This window comes from Triturus cristatus, chromosome 11, assembly GCF_964204655.1.
Source record: "Triturus cristatus chromosome 11, aTriCri1.1, whole genome shotgun sequence".
NCBI classification, from domain to species: Eukaryota; Metazoa; Chordata; class Amphibia; order Caudata; family Salamandridae; genus Triturus; species Triturus cristatus.
In genome coordinates this window covers 422893525-422921390 of record NC_140594.1, presented here as the reverse complement: position 1 = coordinate 422921390, position 27866 = coordinate 422893525, and positions in this window count along the sequence as shown.

The window sequence follows — 27866 nt, the reverse complement described above, 5'->3', positions numbered from 1 at the left end:
TGTTTATTTAACAATATTTTCTTAACCAAGTTAACCACTTGGTGTGGTTTTATTTATTTGTTAATACCAAATTAAAGTTTAAATTGTATACTTCACTTTTCTTTTGTACATTACGGGCCTCATTTATGAGGCCCCTTGCGCTGCCGCAATGTCTCTTTTTGTGATGTTCCGTGGTGCAGGATTTTTATTTACGAGGCAGCACTAAGCCACATTTTTTGGCTTAATGCTGCCTCGTAAATATGTTCCCCTTTAACGCAGTTTTCTGCGTGCAATGCGTGTTGCTGGGGGCGTTCCCAGCAACATCCATGGCTTTTTGACACTGCCCCAGATTTACGAGAAATCGGTAATCTGAAGCAGCACCAAAAACTTAGAGGTACAACGCGGAGAAATCTCTTTATTTCGCCTCATTTTTCTTTTTTCTATGCATAATGCCTTCTGCAGCACACAGGGAAAGAGGAAAACGCCTCTTGTAATTGCCCGCAATGCAGGCACCAGTGCACCATGGTGCAACAGTGCCTGCATTGGCGCACAGCAGCTTATTGTGTGACGGTGCATGGGGAAAGGACAGGAATGCGCCGTATCTGCTGATAGATACGGTACATTTGTGCCCTTTTCTTTTGCTGTAGGGCAGGGCAGCAGGAAGGCCTACTGTTCTGCCCTACAGCAAAACCTCATAAATGAGGCCCTAAATGCAAACTACTTTTTTCACTGATTTAAATTTTTGTTCTTGTAATGCTCTACATTTATGTTTTATTATTTATATTTCAATTTAAAAATTAAACTTATTGTGTTAACTCCTTTTTCTCTTGTAAATTTTGAAACACTTTATAAACCATATATGTCTTTTTCAGTATATCTTTGCTTTCCACCCAAAATCTTGTCGTCAGGTTTGTATGTTTTGCACCTCAATTTCTGTTATGTGGACTTTCTGTCAGTGTACATTTATAGTATATAAATGCTATATTTTGCAAAATAAACACAGTTTTCTGAAATATAATTTCTGTTTGTCTGGATAATTTAAAAAAAATCAAGGATGAACTGCAATCCTGGGATGGATCTCTTTCGCCATCTAATTTTCAAAGTATTTGCAATGTACGGTCTTACCAATGGTGTGAGCCTTGATGACTTCATTAACCAATACAGTAAAGAGGAAGAGATGTGTTACAGGTAGAAAACACTTAGAGGGCCTCTTCCTATTGGCTGTGTGTGCTTGGCTTGGGGGTCGTTTTGCAAGCAGACCAGATAGAGGATTGGGCACATTTTTGATATGTTTGTAATGTTTTCTTCACACTTGTGCTTTAAAATGCTATATTTGGATCCCATTTTTGCAAAAATTTACAGTAAAAATGTGGTGTAAAACCCACCATTTGAATACATTTTTTGCCAAATTTTGTTGCGGGGGACCTTCTTCAGTTTGCGCTCGCTTGCTTCGCTCGCTCGCGCATTGTACAAGGGTACAAATTTTTCGCTCACCAGTTTCAAAATCCACCAGCCGCCCCTTAATAAAAGGCATTGTCATTTACAATACTAATAGCTTAAACTCTTTCAAATGCAAGACCTATTGCTTTACATTAAAGGGCCTTCTCGACGGCTTGTTAGATTGTAAATATCAGAGGAAGAGACCAGCCTGCAACATCTTCAAAGTAGTGATAAATAGTGCCATGAAGAAGATGTGTAGGTGTTGTAAATTACACAGACACAAAGTGTGAAGTGAGAGTTACATATGATCCGAGCTATAAACACTAACAGAGCTCTCCAACACCTTTCGCTCTGTGATTACATTGTCGTGGCTCAGGCGGAAAAGAGCGGGAGGGGTGGGGCCATTTCCTGCCCTCTCCGTGATTTGAGTGTGCAGTGTGGCATTGCGTAATGTCATTGCTATATTTGCCCTAATCAAAACACTCCAGCTGTAGTAGGGCCCTGGCTTCACCTCCTAGTGCACGGCGGGCTGTACGTTATGGCAGGCATGGAGAGATGGAGCGATGGTCTCGGCTGCAGCTTCAGCCTCATACAGTGCCCCTGCTATTACTAGTGAGCGAGAGGCACTGAGGTAGTGGTATTGTTGATGGTGGTATTGCTATTGGTGGTGGTATTAGTATTGGTAGTGGTATTGGAGGAGGTATTGGTGGTGGTGGTATTGGTGGTGGTGGTGGTATTGGTGGTGGTGGTATTGGTGGGGCTGGTATTGTTGGTGGTGGTGGAGATATTGCTGGCGGTATTGGTATTGGTGGTGGTAGTATTGGTATTGGTGGTGCTATTGGTATTGTTGGTGGTGGTACTGGTATTGGTGGTGGCGGCATTGGTGGTGCCGGTACTGGTGGTGGTATTGATGGTGATGGTACTAGTGTTAGTGGTATTGGTGGTGGTGGTACTGATATTGGTGGTGGTGGTATTGGGAATTGGTGGTGATATTGGTATTGGTGGTGGTATGTTGGTGGTGGTAGTATTGGTGGAGGTGGTTGTATTGGTGGTGGTGGTATTGGTGGTGGTGGTATTGGTGGTGTTTTGGTAGTGGTGGTGCCATTGATGTTGGTATTGGTGGTGGAGGTAATGGTGGTGGTGGTATTGGTGGTGGTGTTATTGGTATTGGTGGTGGTGGTGGTGGTATGGGTAGAAAAGGTATTGGTGGCAGTGGTATTGGTGGTGGTAGTATTGGTGGTATTTGTGGTGTTATTGGTGGTGGTTCTATTGGTGGTGGTGGTATTGGTGGTGGTATTGGTGGTGGTATTGGTATTGGTGGTGGTATTGGTGGTGCATTGGTGGTATTAGTAGTGGTGGTATTGGTGGCGGTATTGGAATTGGTGGTGGCAGTATTGGTGTAGGTGTGGTATTGGTGGTGGTATTGGTATGGATGGTGGTGGTACTGGCATTGGCGGTGTTGGTATTGGTGGTGGTGTTATTGGTATTGGTGATGGTGGTATTGGTGGTGGTGGTATTAGTGGTATTGGTGGTGGTGATATTGGTGGTATTGGTGATATTGGTGGCACTGGTGGTGGTGATATTGGTAGTGGTATTGGTGGTGGTATTGATGGTGGTGATGGTGGCATTGGTCTTATTGGTGGTGGTGGTGGTATTGGTGGTGTATTGGTAGTGCTGATGGTATTGGTGGTATTGGTGGTGGTATTGGTGGTGGTGGTGTTGGTTTTGGTGATATTGGTGGTGGTGGTATTGCTGGTGGTGGTATAGGTATTTGTGGTATTGGTGGTGGTGGCATTGATAGAGGTGGTATTGGTGGTGGTGGTTTTGGTATTGGTGGTGGTAGTATTGGTGACATTGGTGGTGGTAGTGGTATTGGTGGTGGTGGTATTGGTGGTGGTATTGGTGGTGATGGTGGTGGTGTTGGTAGTATTGCTGGTGGTATCAGTGGTGGTATACGTGGTGGTAGTATTGATGGTGGTGGTGATATTGCTGATATTGATGGTGGTGGTAATTGTGGTAGTGGTGGTATTGGTGGTGGTGGTATTGGTGGTATGGGTGGTGGTGGTAGTATTGGTAGAAAAGGTGTTGGTGGCGGTGGTATTGATGGTGGTAGTATTGGTGGTATTTGTGGTGTTATTGGTGGTAGTGGTATTGGTGGTGGTGGTGCATTGGTGGTATTAGTAGTGGTGGAATTGGTGGCGGTATTAGTATTGGTGGTGGCAGGATTGGTATTGGTGGTGGTATTGGTATGGGTGGTGGTGGTATTGGCATTGGCGGTGGTGGTATTGGTGGTGGTGTTATTGGTATTGGTGGTGGTGGTATTAGTGGTGGTGGTATTGGTGATATTGGTGGTACTGGTGGTGGTGGTATTGGTGGTGGTATTGGTAGTGGTATTGGTGGTGGTATTGGTGGTGGTATTGATGGTGGTGATGGTGGTATTGGTCGTGTTGGTGGTATTGGTGTTGTATTGGTGGTGGTGTTGGTATTGGTATTGATGGTATTGGTGGTGGTATTGGTGGTGGTATTGGTGGTGGTGGTATTGGTTTTGGTGGAATTGGTGGTCGTTGTTTTGGTGGTATAGGTATTTGTGGTATTGGTGGTGGTGGTGGTATTGATATAGTGTGGTATTGTTGATGGTGGTATTGGTGGTGGTAGTATTGGTGGTATTGGTGGTGGTAGTGGTATTGGTGGTGGTGGTATTGGTGGTTGTGGTATTAGTGGTGGTGGTGGTTGTATTGGTGGTGGTATTCATGGTGATGGTGGTGGTAGTGTTGGTGGTGGTATAGGTGGTGGTATTGGAGGTGGTATTGGTGCTGGTATAGGTGTGATGGTGGTATTGCTGGTGGTATCTGTGGTGGTGGTATTGGTGGTAGTGGTGGTGGTATTGGTGATATTGATGGTGGTGGTATTGGTGGCGGTATTGGTATTGGTGTTGGTGGTATGGTGGTGGTGGTATTGGTGGTTGTGGTATTAGTGGTGGTTGTATTGGTGGTGGTATTCATGGTGATGGTGGTGGTAGTGTTGGTGGTGGTATTGGTGGTGGTATTGGAGGTGGTATTGGTGCTGGTATAGGTGTGATGGTGGTATTGCTGGTGGTATCGGTGGTGGTATAGGTGGTGGTGGTATTGGTGGTAGTGGTGGTGGTATTGGTGATATTGATGGTGGTGGTATTGGTGGCGGTATTGGTATTGGTGTTGGTGGTATGGTGGTGGTGGTATTGGTGGAGGTGGTTGTATTGGTGGTGTTGGTATTGGTGGTAGTATTGGTTTTGGTGATGTTATTGGTGGTGGTGGTATTGGTGGTGGTATTGGTGGTGGTGGTGGTATTGGTGGTGAGGGTGTGGTATAGGTGGTGGTATTGGTGGTGCTGGTGGTATTGGTGGTGGTGGTGCATTGCTGGTATTTATGGTGTTGGTATTGGTGGTGGTATTGTTATTGATAGTGGCAGAATTGGTATTGGTGGTGGTATTGGTATGGGTGGTGGTGGTACTGGTATTGGCAGTGTTGGTATTGGTGGTGGTGGTATTGGTGGTGGTGGTATTGGGAATTGGAGGTAATCGGAATTGGTGGTGGTGGTATGGTGGTGGTGGTATTGGTGGAGGTGGTTGTATTGGTGGTGGTGGTGGTACTGGTGGTAATATTGGTTTTGGTGGTATTGTGGTGGTGGTGGTATTGGTATTGGCAGCGGTGGTATTGATGGTATTGGTGATGGAAGTGGTGGTATTGGTAGAGGTGGTATTGGTGGCAGTGGTATTGGTATTGGTGGTGGTGGTATTAGTGGTATTGGTGGTGGTATTTGTGGTGGTGGTATTGATATTAATGGTGGTATTGGTGGTGGTGCTATTGGTGATATTGGTGGGATTGGTGGTGGTATTGGTGGTGGTATTGGTAGTGGTATTGGTGGTGGAGGTTGTATTGGTGGTGGTATTGGTGGTGGTGGTTTTGGTGGTGTATTGGTGGTCGTAGTATCGGTGGTATTGGTGGTGGTAGTGGTATTGGTAGTGGTGGTATTGGTGGTGGTGGTTATATTGGTGGTGGTATTGGTGGCGGTATTGGTATTGGGGGTGGTTGTATGGGTATTGGTGGTGGTATTAGTATGGGTGGTAGTGGTACTGGTATTGGCGGTAGTGGTATTAGTATTGTTGGTAGTGGTATTAGTGGTGGTGGTATTGGTATTGGTGGTTGTGGTGGTATTGGTGGTGGTATTGGTGGTGTTGGTGGTATTGGTGGTGATGGTGGTGGTAGTGTTGGTGGTGGTATTGGTGGTGGTATTGGAGGTGGTATTGGTGGTGGTATAGGTGGTGATGTTGGTGGTATTGCTGGTGGTATCGGTGGTGATATAGCTGGTGATGGTATTGGTGGTTGTGGTGGTGGTATTGGTGATATTGATGGTGGTGGTATTGGTGGTGATATTGGTAATGGTGGTGGTGGTATTGGTATTGGTGGTGGTATTAGTATGGGTGGTGGTGGTACTGGTATTGGCTGTAGAGGTATTAGTATTGTTGGTAGTGGTATTGGTGGTATTGGTGGTGGTGGTATTGGTGATATTGGTGGTACTGGTGGTGGTGGTATTGGTGGTGGTATTGGTGGTGGTATTGATGGTGGTGATGGTGGTATTGGTCATGTTGGTATTGGTGGTGTAGCGGTGGTGGTGGTGGTATTGGTATTGGTGGTATTGGTGGGGGTATTGGTGGGGGTATTGGTGGTGGTGGCATTAGGTTTAGTGGTATTGGTGGTGGTGGTATAGGTGCTATAGGTATTTGTGATATTGGTGGTGGTGGTGGCATTAATAGAGGTGGTATTGGTGATGGTGGTATTGGTGGTGGTAGTATCGGTGGTATTGGTGGTGGTAGTGGAATTGGTGGTGGTGGTATTGGTGGTGGTGGTATTTGTGGTGGCGGTGGTGGTGGTATTGGTGGTGGTATTGGAGGTGGTATTGGTGGTGGTATAGGTGGTGATGTTGGTGGTATTGCTGGTGGTATCGGTGGTGGTATAGGTGGTGGTGGCATTGGTGGTAGTGGTGGTGGTATTGGTGATATTGATGGTGGTGGTATTGGTGGCGGTATTGGTATTGGTTGTGGTGGTATTAGTGGTATTGGTGGTGGTGATATTGGTGGTATTGGTGGTGGTGGTATTGGTGATATTGGTGGTACTGGTGGTGGTGGTATTGGTGGTGGTATTGGTAGTGGTATTGGTGGTGGTGGTGATGGTGGTATTGGTCTTATTGGTGGTGGTGGTATTGGCAGTGTATTGGTAGTGCTGATGGTATTGGTATTGGTGGTATTGGTGGTATTGGTGGTGGTATTGGTGGTGGTGGTATTGGTTTTGGTGGTATTGGTGGTGGTGGTATTGCTGGTGGTGGTATCGGTATTCTTGGTATTGGTGGTGGTGGCATTGATAGAGGTGGCATTGGTGGTGGTGGTATTGGTATTGGTGGTGGTAGTATTGGTGACATTGGTGGTGGTAGTGGTATTGGTGGTGGTGGTATTGGTGGTGGTATTGGTGGTGATGGTGGTGGTGTTGGTAGTATTGCTGGTGGTATCAGTGGTGGTATAGGTGGTGGTAGTATTGGTGGTGGTGGTGATATTAGTATGGGTGGTGGTGGTACTGGTATTGGCGGTAGTGGTATTAGTATTGTTAGTAGTGGTATTGGTGGTGGTGGTGGTATTGGTATTGGTGGTTGTGGTGGTATTGGTGGTGATATTGGTGGTGTTGGTGGTATTGGTGGTGATGGTGGTGGTAGTGTTGGTGGTGGTTGTCAGGCAGCGCGTCCGGTAAACACGGCCTACACGCTGCCAATTCCGTTTCCCGTAATCCGTTCGGGAACTACAGTCCCCGACGGTCATAGCCCGAGTCACGCCCCACGTGACCGGGAAGCAGTACAACTTTCCGCTACTTGAGTCGGCAGGAAGAACAAGCATTGTCGGATATTCCTTCCGGAGTGGCAGTCCTGGTTTCTTCGTGCAGTATCCTGACCTGATCTTGGAGCCTTCGTCGCTCAGCTTGGTACCGTGAGTACACTAGGAAAGTGTGTTTGTTAACACACGCGCTCCTCAGTTGGCGAGATCGCGATCCGCGTCTCATGCAGAGGAGCGCCTACCTGCTTGCTTGTTCCTGTTCCGTATCAGAGGGGGAGAGCCCTCTTTGGGGGCCCTGGTGACCTAAACTCCCGCGCAGGTTCCCTGAGGCCATAGGAACGCTGCGCTTGTCTCCCTCTTTGGGGGTCCTTGTGATCTAAACTCCCGCGCAGGTTCCCTGAGGCCAGAGGAACGCTGCGCTTGTCTCTTTGGGGCAAGTCCCTTTGTTAAGGTCCCCTCCAGGGCAACGCTGGTCTACCCTTACTTGCATATTCCTCTGTTGGACGAGACCATTGCCGAGTCCCATTGCAGAGGAATGTAAACAGCCTACCACACCGGAGGGTAGTGGTTAGGTTACTTGTCAAGTGGAAATAACTATTGCCACGCAGAGAACTCTCCGTGTCCGGTGAACCAAAGACCAAGTGCTGCAAGGGTTCACACGACACGGCTATACCTGTGACGATTCATTTTGCCATGAGCTGTTCAACACGTGCACCTGTGCGTTAATTGTTTATTTGATTGCAGGAGAGAGTAAGGTGCAGAAGGGTGTTTCACAGAGCATTGCAGTTCCCTACGACATGATGTATTGGTTTCTTTGGGTAGGTGAAAAGCCCTCTCCCATGTTCTCTGTGTAGAGGGAAAAAGTGGGTGTTGAGAACAACTGTCTTAGGGTAGCATGCATATTTGATGTGTTTCCCTTTCTGGCCCTTTGCAGGATACTCAGTGCTCGCACCCCCTTTTCTCTTCTGGCAGTCTTCGCTTTGTTTTCTTCCTTTACAGGTAGGGGGTTGTACTGTATAGGGATTCCACTGTTTCAGCTGTTGTAGGTAATAAGGGGGGGTGAACAACCATAATCTAATAGGGTGCTTTCTTGTCTCTTCTTCTAGGTCTCCCTCCCTGCAGTCCCCATCCTTTCCTTCCCTCACTTGACTACTTCACTAGTCCGTGTTAATATCTATTCCGGACTTGGGGCAGTCAAGAGGTGGACCCCATTGAGCATCAGCGCAACCCCGAGGACATCCAGATGCGGAACCTGACAGAATATCCGACCCACGAATTCTATTCCTCCTGGTTGCGCTGTTGTCAGAATGGCCACTCTTGAGGATGTTATGGCTGCATTGGCTCTTGTTCAGGCTGAGCTCACAGACTCTAGGAGCGAAACAGCTGCCCTACAGGCCAGGGTAGAGAGGTTACAAAGGAACCCGTTCGATGCCGGCATGCCCTCACACCCTGCCCCTTTACCGGTTGTTGTGGAAATGCCCTCGCAGATCCCGTTAGCCCCTCCTGAACGTTTCCATGGGGACAACAGAAAGGTACAAGTCTTTATGACCCAAGCACTGCTTCATTTTAACTGTAAGCCTAAACTGTTTTCAACAAATCAGGCTAGGGTGGCCTTTGTGATCTCTTATTTAGCAGGGGAAGCAGCGCAGTGGGCAGTCCCTTTAGTAAAGCGGGACGACCCGTTACTCTACGACTGGGACGCATTTCGGACTGAGTTCGAGAAAACGTTTGACCGTAGAACGGAGTCCTTCGCTGCAGACAGGGATTTGCTCGAACTCGGGCAAGGGAACACGGACCTGATAACTTACTTAAACAGTTTCCGTCGCCTGGTGGCCGAAACCGAGTGGCCGGAGTCGAAGCAGGCAGCCATATTCTATCAGGGGCTGAAAGATGAGCTGAAGGACGTCCTCGCTCAGATCGATCCACAGCCACAAACATGTAATACCCTTATTGAATTAACTCTACGACTAGACCACTGTCTGAAAGAACGAAAAGGAGACCACAAAAAGAAAGACCGGAGCTCCCCACACCTTGATCGGACTCCTTCCGTGGAACCTAACGGAACTAGACCAGAACCTATGGACATAGGGGCGGTGAGAGCTTCGTTGACACTCAGCGAAAAGGACCATAGACGGAAACAAGGCCTATGTCTTTATTGTGGAAAGAAGGGACACTTCCTCCGTGACTACCCTGTTAGGCCAAAATACGGACGTCCTCGGTCGGGACAAATGGCCTCCGTCTCTACTGATAAAGACTCGGAAAACTCCAAAGCTTGAAGGAACACGAAGTGGAACCATCAAGCTCATTTATAATCCCTTCCTTGACCTCTCCCGCCGTCCGGAATTCAAGCCACTTTTTTACCGCGTTAGAAATCTGGGTTAACCAAGAACCCAAGAACATCAAAGCCATGGTGGATTCAGGTGCCACAGGGTGTTTTATGGACCGTCAGGAAGCGCAACGGTTGAGAATACAACTCGTTCCCAAACCCTTTCCCGAACGCGTCTACGCAGTGGATGGCAAGGAGTTGGAGTCGGGCCCCATAGGGATTGTTACCGAAGAACATGAACTCGTCTATGAAGGATATCACCATGAATGGATTTCCTTTCAAATCATCCAAGCACCTCACTACGGAGTGATACTAGGTCTTCCATGGCTACGGAAGCACGAACCAACCATACACTGGACCACTGTGAAATTATCCCTCCGGTCCATCTATTGCCAGGCTGTATGTAACCAAGCTCCCCCACGGCCTTCGGAGACCCTGGCCACCTGTTTCCACCTAGCCACGACGGCAGAAAAGGACGTGTCCCTACCCAAGTGCTACGAAACCTTTGCTGGGGTATTCAGCGATACCAAGGCAGATGAATTGCCGCAACATCGGACCTACGATTGTCGGATAGAATTGATTCCGGGAGCAGCTATACCATGCGGTAGGATTTATGCGCTGACAGCCCCTGAAACTCTGCATCTCCGGGAATACCTCGACAAATACCTGGCCTTGGGGTTCATCCGCCCTTCCAGATCACCGGCAGCATCTCCCCTCTTTTTCATCCCGAAAGCCAATGGAGAGTTGAGATGCTGTATCGATTACAGGGCGTTGAATGCCATCACCGTCAGAAACCAGTATCCATTGCCTCTGATCCCCGTTCTTTTGGAGCAGGTACGAACAGCAACAATATACACCAAGTTGGATCTTAGAGGGGCGTATCACCTGGTCCGAATGCGCGAAGGCGACAAATGGAATACTGCCTTCAAGACGCGGTATGGGCTGTTCGAGTACTTGTTTATGCCCTTCGGGCTTTGCAACGCCCCTGCCGCGTTCCAGTTCTTCCTCAACGACGTCCTGACTGACTTCTTGGATCGCTTCGTAGTCGTCTATATAGATGATATCCTGGTGTATTCGGCTACTGAGGAAGAACACGTGGTCCATGTCAGACGTGTGTTAGGGGCATTGCAGAACCACAAACTGTTCTTCAAAATAACCAAATGCGAGTTTCACGTGACTTCCGTGGAATTCCTAGGAGTCATGCTCACACCATCGGGCCAAATTATGGCTGAGAGAAAAATAAAGGCGATCCTCGACTGGCCACAACCGAAGAACATGAAGAACGTCCAGAGTTTTCTCGGATTCGCCAACTTCTATAGGCGGTTTATCCACGGCTTTTCGGACAAGGTAACTCCCCTCACCAATTTGACACGTAAGAAAACGCCTTTCCGCTGGTCTGTCGAGGCACAGAAAGCATTCGAACTTCTAAAAAAGGCCTTTACTTCGGCTCCCGTTTTAGCCCATGCTCATCCTGAAACGCCTTTCCTGGTAGAAGCCGATGCCTCCGACGTGGCGGTGGGAGCCGTCCTGTCCCAGCAACGGGAAGATACTGGTCATCTCCATCCCATCGCTTTCATGTCCAGAAAGCTCAATGCAGCGAAACAAAATTATACCATCGCCGAGAAGGAACTTTTAGCCATACGAGAAGCGTTTCTAGAATGGAGACATTGGCTGATAGGAGCGATCCATCCAGTGACGGTCTACACAGATCACAGAAACCTTCAGTTCATGCGAGCAGCACGCCATCTCACCCCTCGCCAACTTCGATGGATGTTGTTTTTTGCCGAGTTCCACTTCATCGTTACGTTTCGCCCTGGCCGTGACAATAAGAAGGCCGAGGCACTCACGAGGCAAGAAAATCCACTACAACAACAGGTGTCGGAGGAAAGGGCCATTATCGAGCCTAGCCGAGTGATCGGTACCACATACACCGACGTATTCCTACAAAAAGTTCAAAGAGGTATACAAACCTTCACGTGGAGAGACTGGCTAAAACGCCACCCGGAATGGCGGAGTCGGCAGGGTCTCCCCATGAAAGGGGACCAACTCTTAGTGCCAACACAAGAACTGAGGAAGACGGTGTTCGCCTGGTGTCATGACCTTCCCTGTGCAGGACATACCGGAGGACAGAAGACCTTGGAGCGAGTCCTACGGCAATTCTGGTGGCCTACGGTGCGTCCTGACGTACTTTCGTGGGTAAAACGGTGCTCCACCTGCGCTCAGATGAAGACCGACCATCGCCCCACTCAAGGGTTGTTACAGCCATTACCCACACCCGACACCCCATGGGAAAGGTTCTCAGTGGATTTTATCGTTGGACTACCTCGAGACCAAGGGTGCACAGCCATCATGGTCGTGGTGGATTACTTGTCTAAGATGGGGCATTTCATAGCCTGTAAACAGGTCCCGACCGCTGGACTGGTAGCCAAGCTGTTGCTAACCCATGTCATTCGTCTCAATGGCCTTCCGAAAGTCATCGTTTCTGATCGAGGCGCCCAGTTCACTGCCCGTTTCTGGAAGACCTGGTGTTCCGAACTCAGAATAGAATCATCTCTGTCAACCAGTTTTCACCCCCAAACAGACGGGCAGACCGAACGCCTCAATCAAACCCTGAAACAATATCTCAGATGCTATGTCAACAACAACACCGAAGCTTAGGTAGAATGGCTATGGGTAGCAGAGATAGCATATAACAACGCCAAACATGCCTCCACACAACACACACCTTTCTTTAGCACATATGGGTTTCACTGCCGATTTACACCACTAATCCTTCCTAGTCTAAATACCAAACTCCCTGATGTACAGGCTAGACTTGACCACATCCGTACCACCCTAATAAACACCCAAAATAATCTACTACGAGCCAAGACCAGGTACAAGGCCCAAGCCGATAAACATCGAAGACCAGCCCCCTATTATAAGCCAGGGGAAAGGGTCTGGTTGTCGATGAAACATATTAAATTTAAGAAGCATAGTGTGTTTCACCCTAAGTTCATTGGCCCATACCGAGTGCTCAAGCATGTCAATCCTGTCGCTGTCAAACTCGCATTGCCTCCGCACCTTCGTTTGCACCCCGTTTTCCACATGTCCCTGCTGAAACCTTCCCATTGCCCGATGAAGAAGCGGCCCATACCTGTGTGGGTTCAGCAGGAACCAGAGTACGAAGTCCAGGGAATATTGGATTCCAAGATTGTTCAGCGCAAACTCTGGTACCTGATTGCATGGAAGGGGTATGGCTCGGAGGAAAACTCCTGGGAACCGGCTGAGGCTGTACATGCTGACCGCCTAGTGCGATTGTTTGATGCCCGTTATCCGGGTAAGCCGGGTGTGCGGCAGTGTCCTCGGAGAGGGGGATGTACTGTCAGGCAGCGCGTCCGGTAAACACTGCCTACACGCTGCCAATTCAGTTTCCCGTAATCCGTTCGGGAACTACAGTCCCCGACGGTCATAGCGCGAGTCACGCCCCACGTGACCGGGAAGCAGAACAACTTTCCGCTACTTGAGTCGGCAGGAAGAACAAGCATTGTCGGATATTCCTTCCGGAGTGGCAGTCCTGGTTTCTTCGGGCAGTATCCTGACCTGATCTTGGAGCCTTCGTCGCTCAGCTTGGTACCGTGAGTACACTAGGAAAGTGTGTTTGTTAACACACGCGCTCCTCAGTTGGCGAGATCGCGATCCGCGTCTCATGCAGAGGAGCGCCTACCTGCTTGCTTGTTCCTGTTCCGTATCAGAGGGGGAGAGCCCTCTTTGGGGGTCCTGGTGATCTAAACTCCCACGCAGGTTCCCTGAGGCCAGAGGAACGCTGCGCTTGTCTCCCTCTTTGGGGGTCCTTGTGATCTAAACTCCCGCGCAGGTTCCCTGAGGCCAGAGGAACGCTGCGCTTGTCTCTTTGGGGCAAGTCCCTTTGTTAAGGTCCCCTCCAGGGCAACGCTGGTCTACCCTTACTCGCACATTCCTCTGTTGGACGGGACCATTGCCGAGTCCCATTGCAGAGGAATGTAAACAGCCTACCACACCGGAGGGTAGTGGTTAGGTTACTTGTCAAGTGGAAATAACTATTGCCACGCAGAGAACTCTCCGTGTCCGGTGAACCAAAGACCAAGTGCTGCAAGGGTTCACACGACACGGCTATACCTGTGACGATTTATTTTGCCATGAGCTGTTCAACACGTGCACCTGTGCATTAATTGTTTATTTGATTGCAGGAGAGAGTAAGGTGCAGAAGGGTGTTTCACAGAGCATTGCAGTTCCCTACGACATGATGTATTGGTTTCTTTGGGTAGGTGAAAAGCCCTCTCCCATGTTCTCTGTGTAGAGGGAAAAAGTGGGTGTTGAGAACAACTGTCTTAGGGTAGCATGCATATTTGATGTGTTTCCCTTTCTGGCCCTTTGCAGGATACTCAGTGCTCGCACCCCCTTTTCTCTTCTGGCAGTCTTCGCTTCGTTTTCTTCCTTTACAGGTAGGGGGTTGTACTGTATAGGGATTCCACTGTTTCAGCTGTTGTAGGTAATAAGGGGGGGGGTGAACAACCATAATCTAATAGGGTGCTTTCTTGTCTCTTCTTCTAGGTCTCCCTCCCTGCAGTCCCCATCCTTTCCTTCCCTCACTTGACTACTTCACTAGTCCGTGTTAATATCTATTCCGGACTTGGGGCAGTCAAGAGGTGGACCCCATTGAGCATCAGCGCAACCCCGAGGACATCCAGAGGCGGAACCTGACAGTGGTATTGGTGGTGGTATTGGAGGTGGTATTGGTGGTGGTATAGGTGGTGATGTTGGTGGTATTGCTGGTGGTATCGGTGGTGGTATAGATGGTGGTGGTATTGGTGGTAGTGGTGGTGGTATTGGTGATATTGATGGTGGTGGTATTGGTGGCGGTATTGGTAATGGTGGTGGTGGTATTGGTATTGGTGGTGGTATTAGTATGGGTGGTGGTGGTACTGGTATTGGCGGTAGAGGTATTAGTATTGTCGGTAGTGGTATTGGTGGTATTGGTGGTGGTGGTATTGGTGATATTGGTGGTACTGGTGGTGGTGGTATTGGTGGTGGTATTGGTAGTGGTATTGGTGGTGGTATTGGTGGTGGTATTGATGGTGGTGGTGGTGGTATTGGTCATGTTGGTGTTGGTGGTATTGGTGGTGTATTGGTGGTGGTGGTGGTATTGGTATTGGTGGTATTGGTGGTGGTGGTATTGGTGCTATAGGTATTTGTGGTATTGGTGGTGGTGGTGGCGTTTTAGAGGTGGTATTGGTGATGGTGGTATTGGTGGTGGTAGTATCGGTGGTATTGGTGGTGGTAGTGGCATTGGTGGTGGTGGTATTGGTGGTGGTGGTATTTGTGGTGGTGGTGGTGGTTGTATTGGTGGTGGTATAGATGGCGATGGTGGTGGTAGTGTTGGTGGTGGTATTGGTGGTGGTTTTGGAGGTGGTATTGGTGGTCGTATAGGTGGTGATGTTGGTGGTATTGATGGTGGTTTTGGTGGTGGTATAGGTGGTGGTGGCATTGGTGGCATTGGTGGTGGTATTGGTGATATTGATGGTGGTGGTATTGGTGGCGGTATTGGTATTAGTGGTGGTGGTATTGGTAGTGGTATTTGTATGGGGGGTGGCAGTACTGGTATTGGTGGTAGTGGTATTAGTATTGTTGCTGGTGGCATTGGTGGTATTGGTGGTGGTGCTATTGGTATTGGTGGTGGTGGTGGTGGTATTGGTGGTATTGGTGGTGGAGGTATTGCTGGCGGCATTGGTATTGGTGGTGGTGGTATTGGTATTGATGGTGGTACTGGCAGTGGTGGTATTGGTGGTGCTGCTATTGGTGGTGGTGGTGGTATTGGCGGTGGTATTCGTATTGGTGGTGGTATTGGTCGTGGTGGTATTTGGAATTGGTGGTGGTATTGGTGGTGGTCGTATGGTGGCGGTGGTATTGGTGGAGGTGGTTGTATTGGTGGTGGTGGTACTGGTGGTAGTATTGGTTTGGTGGTATTTGTGGTGGTGGTATTGGTATTTATGGAGGTTGTATTGGTGGTGGAAGTGGTGGTATTGGTAGAGGTGGTATTGGTGGTGGGGGTATTGGTATTGGTGCTGGGAGTATTGGTGGTATTGGTGATGTTATTGGTGGCGGTGGTATTGGTGGTATTGGTGGTGATATTGGTGGTGATGGTGTGGTATTGGTGGTGCTGGTGGTATTGGTGGTGCATTGGTTGCATATATGGTGGTGGTAATGGTGGCGGGTTTGTTATGGGTGGTGGCAGTATTGGTATTGGTGGTGGAATTGGTACGGGTGGTGGTGGTACTGCTATTGGCAGTGTTGGTATTGGTGGAGGTGGTATTGGTATTAGTGGTATTGGTGGTGGTATTAGTGGTGGTGGTATTGATATTAGTGGTGGTATTGGTGGTGGTGGTATGGTGGTGGTGGTGGCATTAGTGATATTGGTGGTATTGGTGGAGGTATTGGTAGTGGTATTGGTGGTGGAGGTTGTATTGGTGGTGGTGGTTTTGGTGGTGTATTGGTCGTGGTAGTATCAGTGGTATTGGTGGTGGTAGTGGTATTGGTAGTGGTGGTTGTATTGGTGGTGATATTGATGGTGATGGTGATGGTGGTGGTTGTGTTGGTGGTGGTGTTGGAGGTGGTACTGGTGGTGGTATAGGTGGTGATGTTGGTGGCATTGCTGGTGGTATCGGTGGTGATATAGCTGGTGGTGGTATTGGTGGTAGTGGTGGTGGTATTAGTGTTATTGATGGTGGTGGTATTTGTGGCAGTATTGGTATTGGTGGTGGTGGTATTGGTATTTCTGGTGGTATTAGTATGGGTAGTGGTGGTGGTGGTACTGGTATTGGTGGTAGTGGTATTAGTATTGTTGGTTGTGGTATTTGTTGTGTTGGTGGTGGTGGTATTGGTATTGGTGGTGGTGGTGGTATTGGTGGTTTTGGTGGTATTGGTGGTGGTATTGGTGGTGGAGGTATTGCTGGCGGCATTGGTATTGGTGGTGGTGGTATTGGTATTGGGGGTGGTACTGGCAGTGGTGGTATTGGTGGTGCTGGTATAGGTGGTGGTGGTGGTATTGGTGGTGGTATTCATATTGGTGGTGGTATTCATCGTGGTGGTATTGGGAATTGGTGGTGGTGGTATGGTGGTGGTGGTATTGGTGGAGGTGGTTGTATTGGTGGTGGTGGTACTGGTGGTAGTATTGGTTGTGGTGGTATTTGTGGTGGTGGTGGTTTTGGTGGTGGTGGTATTGGTGGTGGAAGTGGTGGTATTGGTAGAGGTGGTATTGGTGGGGGTGGTATTAGTATTGGTGCTGGTAGTATTGGTGGTATTGGTGATATTATTGGTGGTGGTATTGGTGGTGGTATTGGTGGTGGTGGTGGTATTGGTGGTGGTATTGGTATCAGTGGGTGTGATACTGCTATTGGTGGTGTTGGTATTGGTGGTGGTGATATTGGTATTGGTGGTGGTGGTATTAGTGGTATTGGTGGTGGTATTTGTGGTGGTGGTATTGATATTAGTGCTGGTATTGGGGTGATGGTATGGTGGTGGTGGTATTGGTGATATTGGTGGTATTGGTGGTGGTGGTGGTATTGGTGGTGGTATTGGTAGTGGTATTGGTGGTGGTATTGGTGGTGGTGGTGGTTTTGGTGGTGTATTGGTGGCAGTGGTGGTATTGGTGGTATTGGTGGTGGTGGTTGTGTTGGTTTTGGTGGTATTGGAGGTGGTGGTATTGGTGGTCGTGGTGGTATAGAAGGTGGTAGTATTGGTGGTGGTGGTGTTATTTATGGTGATGGTGGTTGTATTCATGGTGGTATTGGGGTGGTATTGGTGGTGGTATTGGAGGTGGTATTGGTGGTGGCATTGGTGGTGATGGTTGTGGTATTGCTGGTGGCATTGGTGGTGGTATTAGTGGTGGTAGTATTGGTGGTGGTATTGGTGGTGGTGGTGGTGGTAACGGTGGTGCATTGGTGGTATTGATGGTGATGGTGTTGGAGGCAGTATTAATATTGGTGGTGGTGGTATTGGTGGTGGTATTGGTATTGGTGGTGGTGGTACTGAAATTGGCGGTAGTGGTATTGGTGGTAGTGGTATTGGCGGAGATATTGGTATTAGTGGTATTGGTGGTGGTATGTGTGGTGGTGGTATTGGTGGTGGAGGCATTGGTATTGGTAGTGGTATTGGTGGTATTGGTGGTGGTGGTGGTATTGGTGGTGGTGGTGTTGGTTGTGGTGTTGGTGGTGTTGGTATTGGTGGTGGAGGTGAAGGTGGTATTCGTGGTGGTGATGATGGTATTGGTGGTATTGGTTGTGGTTGACTTGGTGGTGTATTGGTAGTGGTGGTATTGGTGGTGGTGGTATTGCTTTTGGTGGTATTGGTGGTGGTGGTATTGGTGGTATTGGTGGTGGTGATGGCCTTGATAGAGGTGGTATTGGTGCTGGTGCTATTGGTATTGGTGGTGGTGGTACTGGTGGTGGTGGTGGTATTGGTGTTGATGGTGGTTGTATTGATGGTGGTGGTGGTATTGGAGGTGGTGCTATTGGTGGTGGTATCGGTGGTGGTGTTATTGGTGGTGGTGGTAGTTGTGGTATTGATGGTGGGGTATTAGTTGTGGTGGTATTGGTAGTGGTGGTATTGGTGGTGGTGGTATTGGTGGTGGTGGTGTTGATATTGTGGTGATATTGGTATTAGTGGTATTGGTATTGTGGTGGTATTGGTATTGGTAATGGTGGTGGTGGTATTGGTATTGGTGGTATTGTGGTTGAGGTATTGGAGGTGGCATTGGTGCTGGTATTGGTGGTGGTGATATTATTGGTGGTGGTATTGGTGGTGGTGGTATTGGTGGTACTGGTGGTGGTATTGGTGGTGATATTTGTGATGGTATTCGTGGTGGTGGTTTTGGTGGTGGTATTGACGGTGGTGGTGGTGGTATTGGTGGTATTGGTGTTATTGGTGGTGGTGGTGGTGCTATTGGTAATGGTATTGGTGGTGGTGGTGGTGATATTGGTGGTGCTAGTGGCATTGGTACTGGTATTGGTGGCGGTGATGGTATTGGTGGTGGTGGTATTGGTGGTGGTGGTATTTGTGGCACTGGTGATGGCGGTACTGGTGGTGGTGGTATTTGTGATGGTATTGGTGGTGGTATTGGTGGTGTGTATTGGTGGTGATATTATAGGTGGTGGTATTGGTATTGTTGGTATTGGTTGTATTGGGGTGGTGGTATTAGTGGTGGTGGTATTGATATTAGTGGTATTGGTAGTGGTATTGGTGGTGTTATAGGTATTATTGGTGGTGGTGGTGGTATTGGTGGCATTGGTATTGGTGTTGGTATTGGTATGGGTGGTGGTGGCATTGGTGGTGGTATTGGTAGTGGTGGTATTGGCAGTGGTATTGGTATTGTTGGTGGTGGTGGTGGTGGTATTGGTGGTGGTGGTGGTATTACTATTTGCGGCAGTGGTATTGGTGGTGGCACTGGTATTGACAGTGGTGGTATTGGTGGTGGTGATATTGGTATTGGTGGTGGTATTGGTATTAGTAGTATTGGTGGTGGTATTGGTGGTGATAGTATTGGTATTAGTGGTGTTGGTGGTGGTGGTGGTGGTATTGGTGATATTGATGGTATTGGTGGTGGTGGTGGTATTGGTTTTGGTGGTAGTGGTACTGGTGGTATTGATGGTGGTGATGGCATTGGTAGAGGTGGTATTGGTGGTGGTATTCGTGGTATTGGTAGTGGTGATGGTGGTGGTATTGATGCTGGTGGTGGTATTGGTGGTGGTATTGGCAGTGGTACTATTGATGGTGGTGATATTGGGGACGGTGGTGGTATTGGTGGTGGTGGTATTGGCAGTGGTGGTATTGGTGGTGGCATTGGTGATGGTGTTATTGGTTGTGGTGGTATTGGTGGTGGGGTATTGGTGGTGGTAGTATTGGTGGTGGTCTTGGTGTTTTTGGTGGTTGTGGTGGTATTGGTAGTGGTGGTGGTATTGGTGGTGGTGGTATTGGTGGTGATGGTGGTAGTGGTGGGGGTGGTATTGGTGGTGGTGATATTAGTGGTAGTGATATTGGTAGTATTGGTGGTGGTGGTATTGGTGGTACTGGTGGTGGTGGTATTGGTGGTGGTGGTATTTGTAATGGTATTGGTGGTGGTGGTGGTGGTACTGGTGGTGGTATTGGTGGTGTGTATTGGTGGTGGTGGTATTGGAGGTGGTGGTATTGATGGTGGTGGTATTGCTATTAGTGTTACTGGTGGTGGGTTTGGTGGTGGTGGTATTGGTATTGGTGGTGGTGGTATTGGTATTGGCATTGGTATTGGTGGTGGTGGCATTGGTGGTGGTGGTATTGGTGGAGGTGGTATTGGTGTTGGCGGTGGTATTTGTATTGGTGGTGCTGGTGGTATTGATGGTGGTGATATTGGAGGTGGTGATATTGGTGGGATTGGTGGTGGTGGTATTGGTGGTGGTGGTGGCATTGTTGCTGCTATTGGTTTTGGTGGTGATATTTGTAGTGGGATTGGTGGTGGTATTGATGGTGGTGGTATTGGTGATGGTGGTATTGGTGGTGGTATTGGTAGTGGTGGTGGTGTTGGCGGTGGTGGTATTGGTGTTCGTGGTATTGGTGGTGGTGGTATTGGTGGTGGTGGTATTGGTGGGATTGGTGGTGGTGATGGCATTGGTAGAGGTGGTATTGGTGCTGGTGGTATTGGTAGTGGTGGTGGTGGTACTGGTGGTGGTGATGGTATTGGTGGCATTGGTAGTGGTATTGGTGGTGATGGTCCTTGTAGTGATGGTGGTGGTGGTATTGGTGGTGGTGGTGGTATTGATATTGTATTGGTATTGGTGGTATTGGTATTGTGGTGGTATTGGTATTGGTGGTGGTGGTTGTATTGGTATTGGTGGTGGTATTGGTGGTGGTGGTGGCATTGGTGCTGGTATTGGTGGTGGTGATGGTATTGGTGGTGGTGGTATTGGTGGTGGTATTGGTGGTACTGGTGGTGGTAGTATTGGTGGTGGTGGTATTTGTGATGGTATTGGTGGTATTGGTGGTGGTATTGGTATTGGTGTTATTGGTGGTGGTGGTATTGGTAGTGGTATTGATGATGGTGGTTTTGGTGGTGGTGGTATTGCTGGTGGTGGTATTGGTGGTGGTGTTGGCATTGGTGGTGGTGATGGTATTGATGGTGGTGGTATTTTTGATGGTATTGGTGGTATTGGTGGTGTCTATTGGTGGTGGTATTGGTATTGGTGGTGGTGGGATTGGTGGCAATGGTATTGGTGGTGGTGGTATTGATATTGGTGGTATTGGTGGTGGTATTGGTGGTGGTGGTATTGGTATTGGTGGTGGTGGCATTGGTATTGGCGTTGGTATTGGTATTGGTGGTGGTGTTAGTGGTGGTGGTGGTGGTATTGGCGGTGGTATTGGTGGTGGTGGTGGTATTGGTGGTGGTGGTATTGGTGGTGATGGTGGTATTGGTGGTGGTGGTACTAGAGGTGGTGATATTGGTAGTGGTGATATTGGTGGTGCTGGTGGTGGTATTGGTGGTGGTATTGGTGGTGGTATTGGTGGTGGTGGTATTGGTGGTGATGGTGGTGGTGGTATTGGTGGTGGTGGTATTTGTAATGGTGGTGGTGGTGGTACCGGTGGTTGTATTGGTGGTGTGTATTGGTGGTGGTATTGGAGGTGGTGGTATTGGTATTGGTGGTGGTGGCATTGCTATTGGTGGTATTGGTGGTGGTATTGGTGGTGGTATTGGTGTTGGTATTGGTGGTGGTGGTATTGGTGGTGGTGAAATTGGTGGTGGTGGTATTGGTATTGGTGGTGGTATTTGTATTGGTGGTGGTGGTAGTATTGGTGCTGATTGTGGTGGCATTGGTGGTGGTGATATTGGTGGTGGTGGTGGTATTGTTGCTGCTATTGGTTGTGGTGGTGATATTTGTAGTGGGATTGGTGGTGGTATTGATGGTGGTGGTATTGGTGATGGTGGTATTGGTGGTATTGGTGGTTGTAGAATTGGTGGGGTATTGGTGGTGGTGGTGGTATTGGTATTGATGGTGGTGTTGGCGGTGGCCATATTGGTTTTCGTGGTATTGGTGGTGGTTGTATTGGTGGGATTGGTGGTGGTGATGGCATTGATAGAGGTGGTATTGGTGCTGGTGGTATTGGTAGTGGTGGTGGTGGTACTGGTGGTGGTGATGGTATTGGTATTGGTGGTGGTATTGGTGGTATTGGTAGTGGTATCGGTGGTGATGGTTGTTGTAGTGATGGTGGTGGTGGTATTGGTAGTGGTGGTATTGATATTGTATTGGTATTGGTATTGCTATTGCTATTGGTATTGGTGGTATTGGTATTGTGGTGGTATTGGTATTGGTGGTGGTGGTTGTATTGGTATTGGTGGTGGTATTGGTGGTGGTGGTGGTGGTATTGGTGGTGGTATTGGTGGTACTGGTGGTGGTAGTATTGGTGGTGGTGGTAGTATTGGTGCTGATAGTGGTGGTATTGGTGGTGGTGATATTGGTGGTGGTGGTGGTATTGTTGCTGCTATTGGTTGTGGTGGTGATATTTGTAGTGGGATTGGTGGTGGTATTGATGGTGGTGGTATTGGTGATGGTGGTATTGGTGGTGGTAGAATTGGTGGTGTATTGGTGGTGGTGGTGGTATTGGTATTGATGGTGGTGTTGGCGGTGGCGGTATTGGTTTTCGTGGTATTGGTGGTGGTTGTATTGGTGGGATTGGTGGTGGTGATGGCATTGATAGAGGTGGTATTGGTGCTGGTGGTATTGGTAGTGGTGGTGGTGGTACTGGTGGTGGTGATGGTATTGGTGGTGGTATTGGTGGTATTGGTAGTGGTATTGGTGGTGATGGTTGTGGTAGTGATGGTGGTGGTGGTATTGGTAGTGGTGGTATTGATATTGTATTGGTATTGGTATTGGTATTGGTATTGGTGGTATTGATATTGTGGTGGTATTGGTATTGGTGGTGGTGGTTGTATTGGTATTGGTGGTGGTGGTGGGGGTGGCATTGGTGCTGGTATTGGTGGTGGTGGTATTGGTGGTGGTATTGGTGGTACTGGTGGTGGTAGTATTGGAGGTGGTGGTATTTGTGATGGTATTGGTGGTGGTATTGGTATTGGTGTTATTGGTGGTGGTGGTGGTATTGGTAGTGGTATTGATGATGGTGGTTTTGGTGGTGGTTGTATTGCTGGTGGTGGTATTGGTGGTGGTGTTGGCATTGGTGGTGGTTATGGTATTGGTGGTGGTGGTATTGGTGGTACTGGTGGTGGTGGTATTGATGGTGGTGGTATTTGTGATGGTATTGGTGGTGGTGGTATTGGTGGTGTCTATTGGTGGCGGTATTGGTGGTGGTGGTATTGGTATTGGTATTGGTGGTGGTGGTATTGGTGGCGATGGTATTGGTGGTGGTGGTATTGATATTGGTGGTATTGGTGGTGGTGGTATTGGTGGCATTGGTATTGGCGTTGGTATTGGTGGTGGTGTTATTGGTGGTGGTATAGGCGGTGGCATTGGTATTGGTGTCGGTGGTGGTATTGGTGGTGGTGGTATTGGTGGTGGTGGTATTGGTGGTATTGGTGGTGATGGTACTAGTGGTGGTGATATTGGTGGTGGTGATATTGGTGGGATTGGTGGTGGTATTGGTTGTGCTGGTATTGGTGGTGGTATTGGTGGTGGTGGTATTGGTGGTGCTGGTGGTGGTGGTATTGGTGGTGGTGGTATTTGTGATGGTATTGGTGGTGGTGGTGGTACCGGTGGTTGTATTGGTGGTGTGTATTGGTGGTGGTATTGGAGGTGGTGGTATTGGTATTGGTGGTGGTGGAATTGCTATTGGTGGTATTGGTGGTGGTATTGGTGGTATTGGTATTGGTGTTGGTATTGGTGGTGGTGGTATTGGTGGTGGTATATGTATTGGTGGTGGTGGTAGTATTGGTGGTATTGGTGCTGATTGTGGTGGTATTGGTGGTGGTGATGTTGGTGGTGGTGATTTTGGTGGTATTGGTGTTGGTGGTATTGGTGGTGGTGGTGGTGGTGGTATTGGTGCTGCTATTGGTGCTGATATTGGTAGTGGTGTTGGTGGTGGTATTGGTGGTGGTGGTATTGGTATTGGTGGTATTGGTGGTGGTGGTATTGGTGGTGGTGGTATTGATGGTATTGGTGGTGGTGGTATTGATGGTATTGGTGGTGGTGGTATTGGTATTGTGGTGGTGGTGATGGTATTGGCATTGGCAGTGATTGTATTGGTGGTATTGGTGGTGGTGGTATTGGTGGTGGTGGTATTGGTGGTGGTATTGGTGGTGGTGGTATCGGTATTGGTGGTGGTGGTATTGGTGGTGGTGGTATTGGTAGTATTAGTGGTGGTGGTATTGGTGGTGGTGGTGGTATAGGCGGTGGCATTGGTATTGGTGTCGGTGGTGGTATTGGTGGTGGTGGTATTGGTGGTGGTGGTATTGGTGGTGATGGTGGTATTGGTGGTGATGGTACTAGTGGTGGTGATATTGGTGGTGGTGATATTGGTGGGATTGGTGGTGGTATTGGTTGTGCTGGTATTGGTGGTGGTATTGGTGGTGGTGGTATTGGTGGTGCTGGTGGTGGTGGTATTGGTGGTGGTGGTATTTGTGATGGTATTGGTGGTGGTGGTGGTACCGGTGGTTGTATTGGTGGTGTGTATTGGTGGTGGTATTGGAGGTGGTGGTATTGGTATTGGTGGTGGTGGAATTGCTATTGGTGGTATTGGTGGTGGTATTGGTGGTATTGGTATTGGTGTTGGTATTGGTGGTGGTGGTATTGGTGGTGGTATATGTATTGGTGGTGGTGGTAGTATTGGTGGTATTGGTGCTGATTGTGGTGGTATTGGTGGTGGTGATGTTGGTGGTGGTGATTTTGGTGGTATTGGTGGTGGTGGTGGTGGTGGTGGTATTGGTGCTGCTATTGGTGGTGATATTGGTAGTGGTGTTGGTGGTGGTATTGGTGGTGGTGGTATTGGTATTGGTGGTATTGGTGGTGGTGGTATTGGTGGTGGTGGTATTGATGGTATTGGTGGTGGTGGTATTGGTATTGTGGTGGTGGTGATGGTATTGGCATTGGCAGTGATTGTATTGGTGGTATTGGTGGTGGTATTGGTGGTGGTGGTATTGGTGGTGGTGGTATCGGTATTGGTGGTGGTGGTATTGGTGGTGGTGGTGGTATTGGTAGTATTAGTGGTGGTGGTATTGGTGGTGGTGGTATTGGTGGTGATGGTATTGGTGGTGGTGGTGGTATTGGTGGTGGTGGTATTGGTATTGTGGTGGTGGTGGTGGTATTGGCGGTGGTTGTATTGGTGGTATTGGTGGTGGTGGTATTGGTGGTGGTGGTATCGGTATTGGTGGTGGTGGTATTGGTGGTCGTGGTATTGGTAGTATTAGTGGTGGTGGTATTGGGTGGTGGTGGTATTGGTGGTGATGGTATTGGTGGTGGTGGTGGTATTGGTGGTGGTGGTATTGGTAGTGGTGTTTTGAAAACAACCAGTCAGGTGGCTTTAGTGCAGATGACATGTTACACAGATGTGCTGTTGTCAGCTTCAGCCCATTAGCACACAATTATGTGCTACCTGTAATTCACATGACTTAATTTGCTAATCATTTCTAAATCCATTTTACTTGGGGGGTTGAAACAGACACAAGATAATGCTGGGTTAAAGTGATTGAAAGTGGACACCTGTGTTACGGGGGCGGCTGTGCTGCTTAAAAAAACATAAGCAGTTTCAGCTGAAGCAGTGCATGTCTGGCCTGCAGTAAAAGAAACTCAATAAAGTAAATAGTGCTTACAGACTAAATAACAGGTCCTGTGTAACAACCGAAGTAAAGGGGCCAGTCGCCATGGGAGGTTACTAATGAAGACAAGGCCGTACTAAGGAGGGACTAACAAGCTGATTAATGAATCCGAAGGCAGCATTTACGAAAGACAATGACACAAGCCAATGAAAAATATGGCTGGGGGAGTGGACGCCGCTTGTTTCCCATACCATACTACAGCAGTCTAGCAGAGCGAGTAGCGTACGCGTGCTGCCGCTATGCTCGACCTAAAAAGGGAGATCAATCAAACCCAGCTTGTTATAGGCCAATTTCTTTACTTGATTCCCTGGTGAAGATTGTAGGTCATATTATTTTAAATAGATTGCAAGATTGGGCAGATACACATAACATCCTTTCAGATCTACAGTATGGATTTCGTTCTTGGGTTGGAACAATAGAGCAGAGTCTCAACTTAAGAACGCTACTTGGGAAGTATGTCGAAATTAAAGAGGGGAACATGTTCTTAGCCTTTGTTGACCTCTCTTCATCTTTTGACTGTGTTATACATGCCAATCTGTGGACAATTATGAAAGATCTGGGGGTAGAGACACTGATTATTCGTTTTCTGAAAGATCTATACTCTGGATGTAAAGTAAGGGTCATATAGGGCACTGGAGGGGAATGTACTGAAGCCTTTAGGGTGGAGAGGGCGGTGAGACAGGGCGGTGTCCTGGCCCCCTTACCGGTATCCCTATATATAAATAGTGTGGGCGTGGTACTTAGTGCATCTTCTAAAGATCTCCCGCAAGTAGGAACTCGCCCTATACTGTCCCTCCTCTATACCGACGATGCTGTCCCTATGGCACGTACTCCACTTGCCTTTCAGAACCTGCTTAAAAACTTTGTTGAATATATACAGGACCTTGGTCTTTTAGTAAATCAATCAAAAAACATTGTTATGAAATGCGGAAGGAACACCGTTAATTGTCGAGATCTAAACATACATGGCACAACTATAGGTTTAACAATACTTTTTCCTATTTGGGGATTTTATTTGATAAAGAGTGCTTATGGAATGAAACCATTTCCAACAGGAACCTACAATTTGGTAAAGCCTGTATGGCACTCAGAGGGTTTGCCAGACAACTAGGTTCTAATCCACCAGAGTTGATGATGTCAATTTATAAAGTCAAATGTCTTAGTGTTGTACTCTATGGGGCGGGTGTGTGGGGACACAAGGAATGTAGTTTCATACAATTGACAGAGAACAAGTTTTTCAGGTATCTTCTTGCTATCCCTAAAATTGCTCCAGTACATGTATGCCATGCTGAACTTGGAGCCTCAATCATTATAGACCTGATCATGCTACAGCCCATCCTACTTTGGCATAAAGTATGGACTTCTGAACATACCGACTTAAATCCAGTTGTAAACAGGGATTGCCTCAAATCAAGTTTATACCAGTGTATACCGTGGCTTGTTTACATTCAACATTTTTGTAATGATTTGGGCCACCTGAGTATTTTGAGAAGCCTGAATCATTAGACCTCACCAGTAGGGATTCTTTAAAAAATTAATCCATGACACATCTGGAGAATCTTAGACTTACATCTGAAAATGTTAAACCCAGTGTTTTGAAAAATCAAATGGTTCTAACCACTTTTGATATGCAACCCTATCTTAAAGCAGTTTTAAACGCAAGACATAGGTTTGTCTTGACTCATCTAAGATTGGGCACCTTACACAGATTGGTCAGCTTTCCAAATATGAATGACTGGTCTACAATTTTAACTAACTGCCCTTGTAATGATACGATGACCCAAAACACCATGCATGTGGTGTTTTTCTGTAAATGTTATAATTATCAAAGGAAGCGCTTTATTGTACCAATTATAAGACATGTACACTTTACGCAATGTCGATCTGTATATTTATACCTACAATCTCTGCCTGCCTTGGAGATTTGCTGCAGTATGGTTTCCTTCTTGATGGCTGTTCTTTACGCAAGAAAGAACATTTCTTTAGCTCTTCCAGATTAATGAGACACAGTGTGAAATTTTGTATGGTGTTATGCTGGGTGATAATATACGTTTTAAGTGCACATTATCTATTGTATTCTTATGCTCCTATAATTCAAGAGATGTAAGCATGCTTGCTAGGGTAGGTGGGGAGCACATGTCGGACCCAATATGAGGTTTGTGTCCTCCTCCTTTGCTCTAGTTCCCCTGTATTTCAGCCAATTATGCTTCAGGAGGTATGCGCGAATGCAGCGAAATAATTCTCCTACATATGATTGTACTTTTTTTCCCTATTTTTAACTATTAACTGTTGCACACCTGTCCTTTTATTATTGATATACTGTAGTATTGTGATTTGATTTTAAACTTCCTTTTACTACTGTGTTTTTATTGTATAATTAGGCATATACTCTGAACCGGTCCTATGAATTGTATTTTTTAAGGGAAATCAACAGAAAGAGTGCCCCACCAGACCATAAA